Source organism: Schistocerca gregaria, chromosome 11 (genome assembly GCF_023897955.1).
Source record: "Schistocerca gregaria isolate iqSchGreg1 chromosome 11, iqSchGreg1.2, whole genome shotgun sequence".
Taxonomy (NCBI): Eukaryota; Metazoa; Arthropoda; class Insecta; order Orthoptera; family Acrididae; genus Schistocerca; species Schistocerca gregaria.
This window is the reverse complement of record NC_064930.1, coordinates 102,189,343-102,201,630: the sequence shown is the minus strand read 5'-3', so window position 1 is coordinate 102,201,630 and position 12,288 is coordinate 102,189,343. Positions and strand designations below refer to the sequence as shown.

Sequence of the window (12,288 nt, the reverse complement as noted above, 5' to 3'; positions counted from 1 at the left end):
TCTTCTGAATAAGACAATAAACACACTTACGCGACCACTGTCTGGTTGCTGAGGCCACACTGTGAGCAGCTGCATCTGATGAAAGAAGCAACCTGAGTGGTGGGGGTAAGAAGGAAGCTGGGGCAGGGTGGGGAGGGATAACAGGATAGGAGAGGGGGACAGTAAAGTGATGTTTGTGGGAGCATACAGGGACAAGGTGGGGAGAGGGTAGGGCAGCGAGGTGCAGTCAGTAGGTAAGACGGAAGGCGAGAGGTGGGGGACAGCAGAAAAGGAGAGAAATAAAGAGATTGTGGGTGTTTTGGTGGGACAGAAGGCTGTATAGTGCTGGAATGGGAACATTAGAGGAGACAGGTGGGTAAAGGACAGTGACTAACCAAATTGATTACACCCTGTTCCCTCAATGGCTGTGGCAATAGCCTCCTCAAATTGTTAAATGAGGCCCTCAGACATGCACAATGAATGCACCTAGCATCCTTTCCTGCCCCTTGCTGTCCTAAGGGGCAGGGCTTTAACGTACCCTAATCTCTTCTAGTTAAGTTAGTTTTTAGGATGGTAGATGTTAAAGGCATGGTGAGTGATGGCCAGCGTCTTGAGGGTCATTCCAAGACCCTAGCCACCGCCAACAACAAGGTGACGGGCAATATTATAATTATCTCTTCTCTATTCAATTCTCTTCCTTCCTTCTTTCTAAATATTTAATTTCGTTTATTAATATCTCACTTGATTTTGTATTAGTTATAAGTTTTTTTACTGCTGCACAAAAAAAAGATATCAAATAGATGTAAACAAATAGAGCCCGCCTGCACGTGGCGGGACACGGGCAACGGTGTGAGTGGGGACGGGAGCCGGTGTGGTTTCACTTTCAGTCACACTGGACCCCGGACTCAGTCACAGCGGCTAAGTGGCAAAATACGACCCCCCATAAGAAATAATCGGTGGGTCATAAAAAATAAGCAGCTGGTGGGAAAAAAAGGTGTCCTAAGGGGTACTTTCATTCACCATATGTTTGAACTTCCGACGATTAATAGTCCCCTACTCTTTTATATTTGCTGCCTCTTAACACTGGACAAAACAGGTTTCCCCAAAACAGATGAAGTGAATCCCACTAGCTACGTTTCAGTTTCAATGAGAGACAGCGCCTCAAACTTGTTGGCTAGGGGGATAGGTGTAACAGCCTGAGTCCTTCCTGGTCCTCATCCATGCTGTACGGGATGCCTAGATCTTATACTTTCTGCAGAGCAGGAAGGATAAACAGAAGAGGATAGTACTTGATGTAACTCTGGTACCTGTATCACAGATCTCGGGAGCTCTTCAAACACACCGATTCGCAGCAGCTGCCAATCATTTGACAGTAGCCAGGCCAATTTCCAGCTGCTTAAGAATGTTAACCAGCCCATCCCGTGCTCGAGAACAGCATTCACAGTGGGGCTGCGTTTTGGCGTGCGCAATGTATTACAAGACACAAACAAATAACTTTAAACTAAGCCATTGATCATCTTTTAATTTGTTGAGCTAAAAAGTTGCTAATTTCCTGTAAGAACTGATGCAAATACACAAAACAAGATTTCTATTAAAGCAATACAGAAACCTGTGCTAAAAACTACTAGTTTCCTAAACATTTTAAGATTAATTATAGTTGTTAGTTAATTTACAATAAATGCAGATAATATATGGGGCTACTCCTTTTTAAGGGTAATCTAGGTGTAACACAATGTGTTAGTTAGAAAATCTGCTACAGTAATTAAATTACAAATGCCAATTTGCTACTAATTGCTCACAGATTATGCAAAGGACAATCGTAGGTTTCAAAAATTCTAAAAAAACACACATTTATTTGCACTGATACACAGTGAAGTTCAGGGATGATCTATTTTTTTGTTCAGGGGTGATCTATTTTTTTGCAGGACTGCGAACTACAAAAACCAATTTGCTACAAAATAAATTACATACCAAAATCACTTGTACTGGTAATTTGTGAAAATATAGCTTTATAAGTGTCCAAAAATTGTCAAACTAACCTTTCTTATGTAATTGTGCAATGAATCGGAGAATGATTTCCAGAATTGTGTACAGTTCTGCCAGTGGGCACAGCAGCAAATCCTCACCAACCCAAACTTCTTCTCTAATGTTCTATTTAACAATGAATGTTCCTTCTCAAACAAAGGACAGCTAAATACAAGGAACATGCATTATTGGTCCAGCGACAACCCACGATGGCTTAGACAGGTGGAACATCGGCATCAATGGAGAGTTAATGCCAGGTGTGGGATGCTTGGTACTACAATTATTGGCCCTTATTTCGTCAGTGGTAGTCTAAATGGCACAGCATATGTCACCTTCCTCAGACAAATTCTTCCTCCTCTTCTGCATGATGTGTCGCTAAGAACCAGAATGCTTACGTGGGATCAACACAATGGATGTCCACCACATAACGCCCTGCGTGCACGTCGTGTTCTGAACCTTAGTTATCCTCCCAGATGGATTGGTCGAGGAGGAACACTTACTTGGCCTGCTAAGTCTCCCGATTTAAATCCTCTGGACTTTTTTCTTTGGGGATGCATTAAAGATGTCTATTGTGATATTCCAACAACTCCAGAGGACATGCACGAACGTATCGTGCTTGCTTGTAATTCGCTTCAACAGGCAACACTGGAAGCAGTAAATAATTCTTTCATTCAACGAGTGCACCAGTTTATTGAGCACCTTCGAATGTTCTACTCCTGGGCAATGGTACAGGAGAGTCTAAGTCAATTTTGTCTTATGTTTTTACTTGGTTTTCATTTGTTTTGTGACAACTATAACAAGTGGACAAGTTTGTGATCCCAGGCACAAAGTCAATGTTGTGTTATGTAATTAATAATGTGGTGTTTCACTGAATGGTACACTGTGATACATTTTTGAATAAGTCTTTAGGAGAGAAAATGAATTACTGAATAAAAAATACAGGGTGCCATTTAAAAAAGTCACACCACTGTTCATATCTTTGTAAAAAACAAAGCTATAACGAAGGCAACCATGCTGATTGATGTCCACCTGACAGCTAAAGAGCATTTGCTTGAAACATTTTGTAAAACACATCTAGACAAACTGTTATTTAGGGTGGTCAAGATAAATGGGACACCCTATAAAAGCCTACTTTGGAATCAGAGAATGATTATTTTGAACAAGGACAGGTCAACGGTTCTCAAAAATTTTCAAACAAAACAATTTGGTTTAAGCCTCATCAGGTGCATTAATTTCTTTTATTTGAAATCTTTATCAAACTGATTTTTTCTTCATTTTTATTCAATTAATTGATTTAAATGTAATTTTTTATTTGGATTCCTCTGTCACATCAGTTTAATCATAATACAGCATCGACTTCTTTATTTGCTCTCATTTTTTGTCTTACCATTCCTTTTCCACTTCACATCTTTGTTCATCTGTTTTTAATTAATCTTATGATTAATTTTGACATAATTTTGTTTGTTTTTATCATTCTATTTTTTGGCCAGGTTATAATATCCATTACACCGTATTTATTCCTCATTTTGCCTGAATTTTGTTTTACTTCTACACCCTTTCATATAAATCTTCATCTGCGTTATTTTGTCCATAGTGCAACAGAAATTTAGACTATGTTTTAAATGTTTATATGATGGCTACCGAAAAAAAAAAAAAAAAAAAATTTGCGCTTCTAACGAACAATATATTTTTCATACCACCGCGCAGTCAATATAAATAGATTATTTGCCTATTGTTTTTTTAATCGAAAGATTGGTCTTTTCGAATAACTGGATATTATAACAGATAAATATATTTAAATTCATATTCACAAAAAATTCTAAGTGGAAAAAGAATGAAGTAAGGAAATGATGAAACAAAAGAGAAAGTTCATACTGTGATTAATCTGATGTGACAAAGGAACAGAAATAAAAAATAATTACATGTAACCCAATTTATGGAAAAAAGTAACGATCAAAGTTATTTTGATAAACATTTAAAGATTAAAAAGATTTGTGCCCGTTATGAGTTTTGAACTAACAACCTCCTGTACGTAAAGCTCTTACCCTATCCACTACACCATGATATGAGTCTATACAATACAGCCTTTTTAGTGCTATGGCGCATCACACAAGAGAATCCGAAATTTTTTCACCAGTTATTCGCAGATGAGGGCCCACCAGAGTGAATGGCTGGTGAGTGTGATACCTGGACTCTTAACCTACATTGCCATATATTTGGTTTCAAAATGTCGATCCCACTGCTGGGTTTGTTTTTTTGTTTTGTTTTGTTTTGTTTTATGGTGCAGAAACAACTAAGGTCATTATTCGCATCCATGTCAGAACCGTAGTACACCATGATGAAGAAAAGAGTTAAAAAGTGACTACACATTAAGAACAATTGACGAAAGGAAAGGCAGCTAAAACCAGGGACTTCCTCTTGGAGAAAGGTCCATAAAATATGCCACAAAAACAGCGGAGGTCCTAAACTTGTAATTAAATGTCCTTCACCATACTCCTACGATGGATAAAAAAAGGTTGATGACAATGAGCATACAGTAGCGGAGGATCACCACTTAACAAATGGCGATCTCTAAAATGACAATGTGCAATACGCAACCTAGCTGAAATGATCTCCTCGCAGTGTGAGGGCCGAGAGGAGGTCGGCCAAGTTGCTGGGAGAGATTTAATTCTCCAGAGATTGTTTCCCTGAAGGGAAGACCAGTCATGATGCCAAATTGGCAGCAGCTGCTGACAGATGGCAATACAGAGATAACCAGAGGGAATGTAAGAACTAGCGAGCCGAGGTAGGAGGTTGGCAGCCTAGGCAGCAGTGTCAGTGGCACCATTTCCTGTCAGACATGACCACGAACCCACATAAACATCACTGTGGCTCTGTCAAAAGTGAGCAAATGAAAGCTTTCCTCAACCTGTTGCACTATGAGGTGGACGGTGAACAGCAGATGACACAATTGAAAAGCCTATGTCACCAGATGTACTGCACGGCATGATACAGGGCAAAGAACTCTGCTGCAAATACTGAGCAGTGTTCCAGAAGCCCATGTCGCAAATCATCGGTGCCAATGACAAAATCACACCCGACACCACGGTCAGTCCAAGAGCCATCAGTGTACACAAAGGAGCTATCACGAACTTCAGTGCAAACATCGAGAAACTTACGATGATAGAGCAAGTCTGGAGTAGTGTCCTTAAGAAGTTAAGCTGCCGGAACAATATCCACAAGCAAACTCCAGGAGGTAACAAAGAAGAGGAATGCACCATATACTGGCGGTCAAAGGAGTCGGCAAAGGATGGATGGCCAGGCACGGCATACTAACGGCGTGTGTAATCGCTGAGGAGAACTTCACGTCGGTACGACAGCCCTAGTTCGGCAGCTTCTGCACACAAATTCTATACCGAGCTAGTGTAAAAGGTGTCTGTGGCCAAACCGATGCCATGATGGTGGATTGTATTGGGACTGAATAAGATGGACAGACGTGCAGATGCATAAATGAAATAACCATAGTCTAGTTTTGAATGAACAAGAGATTGGTACAAATGGACGAGGGTGGTCTGATCCGCTCACCAGGAAGTACCACTGAGGACATGTAGGATATTGAGGGACTGGGTACAGCAGGCAGCCACGTACAACACAAGGGAGGACCAAGAAATTTTCCATCGAACATTAGCCTCATATATTTCACGGTGTCAATGAATGGAAGAGCAACACGCCCAGCATGTAAAGATTGTGGAAGAAAACCACTGCGCTGACAGAAATATGTGCAAATGAGTTTGTCAGTGGAAAAATGAAAGACATTGTTGAAGCTCCAGGATTAAAGACAATTCAGACATCACAGATGATGTTGGACAAGGAGACAAGTCCGTGGAGAACTGCAATACCAGGTATACCGGTATGAAATGAGTGCTAAGATACAAATGTGTTAATAGGAACATTTGTTGTGAACGAGTCTTAATTTTTCTTTGTTTGGTTGGTATGACATCTGTCAAACATATTTAGTATACATCAAGCCATGGAACAAACATCATATGTTTTCATCGTGTTAACAATGTTGAATTTTGTAGCAGAAAGTGATGATTTGCAGAAAGCATTAATTTTTTTGTTTTCATTTGAAAAAAAGTGCTGCTGAGTCAAATCGAATGCTTGTCGAGGCATATGGTGATTATGCTCTATCAGAAGCAACATGCAAAAGATGGTTTCAAAGGTTCAGAAATAATGATTTTGATATAAGAAATGAAGAACGTGGAAGACTACCAAAAAAGTTCGAAGACGCCAAATTGCAAGCAATATTGGATGAAGATGATACTTTGAGACAGAAGCAAATGGCAGCAATGCTAAATGTTGCACAACAAATAATTTCTGACCATTTGAAAGCTATGGGAAAGATCCTAAAGTGTGGAAAATGGGTTCCACATGAACTGAATGAAAGACAGATGGAATACCGAAAAACCATTTGTCAAATTTTGCTTCAAAGACATGAAAGAAAATCAATTTTGCATCAAATTGTTACTGGCAATGAAAAATGGATTTATTTTAAGAATCCTAAATAGGAAAAATCATGAGTTAATACAGGATACCGTCAACATCGACTGCAAAACCAGATCGATTCGGCAAGAAGACAATCCTCTGTGTTTGGGAGGGGGGGGGGGGGGAGATCAGAAAGTTGTAGTGTATAATGAGCTTCTAAAACCCAGTGAAACCATGAATACTAATCGCTACAGACAACAAATGATCAATTTGAACTATGCATTGATCAAAAAAAAAGACTAGAATGGGCCAGAAGACATGGCAAAGCAATTTTTTTACACAACAATGCAACTGCACACAAAGCAAAACTGGTTCAGGATACAATCAAAACACTTGGCTGGGAGCTGCTACCCCACCCGCCATGTTCACCAGACTTGGCCCCTTTCGACCACCATTTGTTTTCATGAATGGGACACGCATTAGCTGAGGAACACTTCAATTCCTACGAAGAAGTCAAAAATTGGGTGTCTGATTGGTTTGCTTCAAAAGACGAACATTTCTATTGGTGTGGTGTCCATAAATTGCCAGAAAGGTGGTCAAAATGTGTAGAAAGCAATGGTCAGTACATTGAATAATTTTTTTTCTTTTTTTTTCAAAATTAGTGTTTCATCTTCACAAAAAAAAGTTCATTTCATATCGGTACATCTGGTAGATCGCAAAATTGCCAATGAAACAGGAACCAGAGGTGCCCGGCGCGAGTCAGGCCATTTTAGCGTTAATGGTGATAGCAAAGAGGATATCGGTCAAGACAGAATCCTGAGGCACACCATTTTCCAGGATAAATGTGTCTGACAAGGCAGAACCCACATGTACCTTGAAAACTCTGTCTTTAAAAAATTCCTGAAGGAAATAGGGCAGACAGCCTCAGAAGCCCCACGTGTAGTGAGTACAGAGGATACTAGTCCTGCAACTGGCATCGTAGGCTTTCTCCAAATCAAAAGACACGGTCACAGTCTGGTATTTCTGCAGAAAACCATTCATGAAATGGGTTGACAATGTGATGAGATGATCAGCTGCAGAACAGTGCACTCGAAATCCACACTGTACAGTGATTAGTAAATTGTGAGACTCGAGCCACCATAACAGCTGGACATGAATCGAATGTTCCATCACCTTGCAAACACAGCTGGTGACAAAAGGGGGCAGTGGCTAGAATGAAGGTGCTTGTCCTTACCAGCTTAGATAAGGGGATAATAGTGGCTTCGTGCCAGCATCTGGCGTATGTGCCTTTTCCACAATGTGATTGCACGTATGAAGGAGAAAGTGCTTTCCCACAAGAGAAAGGTGCTGCAACATCTGAATATTAACAGCGTCCAGCCCTGGGGTGGAGAATCAGGATGAAGTGAGAGCACGATCTGGCTCCCTCATGGTAAAAGCGGCATTGTAGCACTCACAATTCTGAGAAGAGAATGGTATCACCTAAGCCTCCTCCACTCATTTCTGCTGGAGGAAGGAAGGATGACAGTGGGTGGAGCTCAAAATCTCTGAAAAAATAGCAGCCCAAGGTGATGGAGACAGCAATAGGGGCACTATGACACAATCTGCTACAGTCAGGTTGGAAATTGGGGAATGGATCTTGGTCCCAGAGAGCCGCTGGATGTTGGCCTACACGATGGAAGGAAGAGTGGAACTATTAAAGAACTAATAAATGAAATCCAGCAAGCTTTTTTGCTATCTCAAAGAACGCGATGACAATGCACACGCAACTGTTTATAAGGAATGCAGTTTGCCATTGTAGGATGAAGGTTAAAAACGCACAGAGCACATCTCTGCCTGCAAATTGTGTTGCAGCATGCCTCAGTCCACCAACGGACCGGGACACAGTACAGTAAAGCTGAAGTGCTAGCAATGGAATGTCCTGTGGTTACAAAGATAACATTTGTAAGGTATTCTATCACGTCATCACAACTGGGGAAAAGTTGTTCATCTAAGGTCACCAGGGAGGAGTAAAACCTCCAGTCGGCCTCAGAAAGCTGCCAATTGGATTTACACGTAGATGGGGTAGGAGTCAGCAAACGGATGGCACACGGGAAATGGTCGCTCAAGTATATGTCAGAGAGAACGGACCACTCGACACGACGGGCAAGTTGAGCAGTGTAGAACAAGAGATCCAAATGGGAATAAGTGTGTGTGCAGTCTAAAAGGAATGCGGGTGCTCCATTGTTAAGGCAGATACGGTGGAGTTGACTCAAGTCAGCCAAGAGGGCACCTATCCGACAGGTTCTGGGAGAGTCCCAAAGAGGATGGCGTGCATTAAAGTCAACGAGCAGTGAAAAGGAGTCAGGGAGTTGCCCAATAATTGGGAGGAGTTTGCTCTGGTGACACTGAATGATGGATGGTGGATGTAAATGGTACAAAGGGAAATGGTAAAGCAAGGAAGGAAAATGCGAGCTGCAACATCTTGCAGCCAGGTGTTCAGGGAGGTGCTATGATTATAAACCCAGGTGTTCAGGGAGGTGGTTTGACTATAAACATCATCACATATGAGCAGCATAACTCCCCCACTTGATAGAATGCCATCCTGGGGGGTGGGGGGTTGTCAAAGTAGACCGGAGAGAAATGCAAGAGGTTAAAGCACACGTGAGGACACAATTTTGTTTCCTGGAGGCAGAGCACAAGTAGACGCTGTGATTCCAAGAGCAGCTGAAATTCCTCCTTGTTGGAGCTATGGCCACGAAAGTTCCATTGGAGGAGAGTTATGACAGGAGAAGGGTTGGAGGGAAAAAATGAAGAGGTTGCCAAGTGCCCAGCCATTGAAGACACTATGCTACAAGGTGCAGAGGCTGGATTCTCCAGCTCCATGAGATCCAGAGGCATCGACATTCTTCTTGAGTCGATCTGTGGAGTCCAGAGCATAAAAACAGTTGGCAGTGCACCACGACAACACCACTGAAGAGGATCGTCAAGTCAGCGAAGCAGAAAACTGTTTGCCTTTATTTGATTTCATGGAGCCTTCGCGGTTGGCAGATGGCGATTCAGATGTTTCTTGAGTAGAGACGTAAAAAGTCTCCATGGAAGTATTTCTTCTCTCCTTGCCAGCCTGCCAGTCATGTAGCTGGTGATTTTGTCACATGAGGTGCAAATCTGGTGGCTTGTTGCACAGCTGGAGGATAATTTGGGGTCGCACATCTGCATGGTCATACCCTTCGTGAAGCACGATGTAGCAAGAATGATACCGTAGTTGCCAGATGGTAAAACACTGGGTTTCCAACTAGCCAACAACTTGAGAGTGATAGGCTAAGGCACTTTCTCCTTCAGCCTGATCTCCTGGACGGCCTGCTCATCGAGATACACGGGACAATCTTGGGAGGAGGCTACATGGTCACCATTGCAATTGATACAGCAGGAGGAGGAGGTGAACAATCACCCACGTTAGCATCCCTACCACAGATTACACATTTGACTGTGTGTTGACAGCACATTCGAGCGTGGTTGTAACAATGACATTGGTAGCAGCACATCAGTTTCGGAATGTATGGTCAGACTGTGATAACTTCATAGCCTGCTTTAATCTCTGATGGAAGCACTACTCTATCAAACGTAAGAAAAAGAGAGTGGATGTGGGCACTACGGATGCATCTATGTTTTTCATCACCCGATGGACTGCAATGACACCCCGATCAGAGAGGTAAGTATGGATTTCTGCCTCAGTCTGTCCATCGAGCAGCCTGGTGTAAAGAACACCACATGAATAATTCAGCATTCAATGGGCCTCAACACAAACAGGATAGCCACGAAGGAGCGAAGCTGCAAGCTGTTGTGATCGAGAATCACAAGTACTCTACAAAAGTACATGCCATTGCATAAACAAGAGCAGGATTTCAGAGGGGCAGCAATTGCATCAACACCTTTCTGAATAATAAACAGATTAACTGTAACAAAGGACTGACTGTCTTCAGTATGTGAAACCACAAGGAACCGAGGTGCAGCTGGAGTGTGTGTGTGTGTGTGTGTGTGTGTGTGTGTGTGTGTGTGTGTGTGTGTGTGTGTGTCGGTAGGCTCATTCTGTTTACATTTAGTAGACAAAGTCTGAGAAGTACATGTTTGGCTCATTGCAAGTAAACTCCCCACGATTGCAGCATCTCCAATGGCTGCACTCCTTCCAACTGGGGAGTGCCCATTAGAGGGAGACTCACGCACCTTAGGTGATTGTTCACACTTCATATAATATCTCCCCAACACCTGACAGAGGTACTAAATGGTAATTTGGAAAGGTAACAGGTCATGCATTCACCCCTTCCTGTACTTGGCCTGTACCAGGGGTATGTGCGAACTCTACCTGTCGACCCGGAGCTGTGAATCGTGCCTTACCCAGTCGCCTGTTACACGTCAGACGCATGGGCCTGTCTTTAGGAGCACACAGGGAGGAGGAAGGACAGTAAAGAAACCTCAAACACCAAAGCAGAGGGAGGATAGGAGAAGGGGAATGAAGAAAGAAACACAGAACTAAAAAAAAAAAGTGGAGGGATTGTTCTGATTCAGGCTACTAAAAATGCATAACACATTCCCAAAACTATTCCAGATATGTTCCCCAAGGGAGTGGGAAAAGAATAGCACAGGATAGACATGCAGCATGGAAGAGAAAAGATGCTGCAATGGCTGGGGCCCGACAATAGCCAAGCATAAACTCGTCCAAGAGTGGTGAGGCCCCTGGAGGGCTTACTGGTGTGGACCTCGCCTTTCTTGTGAGTGGATAAATAAATACATAATATGTATTTTTCTTTGTGGAGTTCTTAGCAATTGAGGTCTCCAGCATCTTCGGTCAGTATAGAAGGTACGAGACTCTAACAGTCTAGTTCTCCCAGAGTACAATTCTTCCATTTGTAGAAAGTTACAACTCACTTTGCAAAGAGCTTGAACCTTCAAAAACTTCACTTCTGTCAAGAATAAGGAGGGAGCCAGAACGCCTCTGTACACAGAGGTACCGATAAATCTGTTCCTGCAACATGCTTTTACAATGAAAAGCTACATTTATACCAAGTTTGAAACATGTCTGACAACAATGTTTGCAGCTTCTGGTGGACTATCAACAATTGCAACAAGTTCCAAACATGGAAAGTGCTATCAGAACAAATGAGAGGAAACGTGACACACTGTCTCAGACCCACTACCTCTAAAAGTCACTGTGTGATGCTACTGTTCATCTGCATTCTGACGTACATTGTGTCGCCCAATAACTGAATGGACAAGATGAGATATTTGAGCTCATCACTCTATGAGGCAGAGGGGTGCATCTGAACTGTATGAACTGCAGGTTACAAAAAATCCCGTTCAATATACGACTCCACTGCTACAGCAGTAGCAGGGGCACAGAAACGGAACTGAGAGCCTTCCTACCACAGCACAGAAAAATTGCTTCAGGTTCTCTCTGAGGTGGAATTGACTTTGCCAAGGAAGTAAATGATTCGTCAGTGAAAGTGGATACACCATGGGGATTGACAACTGTGAATTTGCCCAATTCATCCATCAAGGCAACTGTGACAGTGCTGTAGAAGAGATGATAGATATTAGTGTTGATAATGGAGATAATCTGATTTCTACCCTACTCCTGGTCTGGCCACTCAAGGACTGAATGACAGTTTCAGTTCCCTGCCATTTGTTTACTTCTTTTCACCTGATATTCTTCTATCTTTTCATCAATCTTTCTCCAGATCAGTTCCCCCTGTACTCTTACTGGTCCTGCTCTAGAATTCTTCAAACCCTAATGCTTTTCATCTGAAAGCATCTCCTTTTGCATCTTATTCGCTTTTAATGTTGTGT

The 12,288-nt window shown here is 42.3% G+C and overlaps 1 protein-coding gene across 2 annotated transcripts in view; it reads right to left on the bottom strand.

Annotated features, from left to right (window-relative positions):
* Positions 1-12,288, bottom strand: part of LOC126295076 (exosome component 10-like) — a 186,999-nt gene that overhangs the window by 146,950 nt on the left and 27,761 nt on the right. The window lies entirely within an intron of this gene.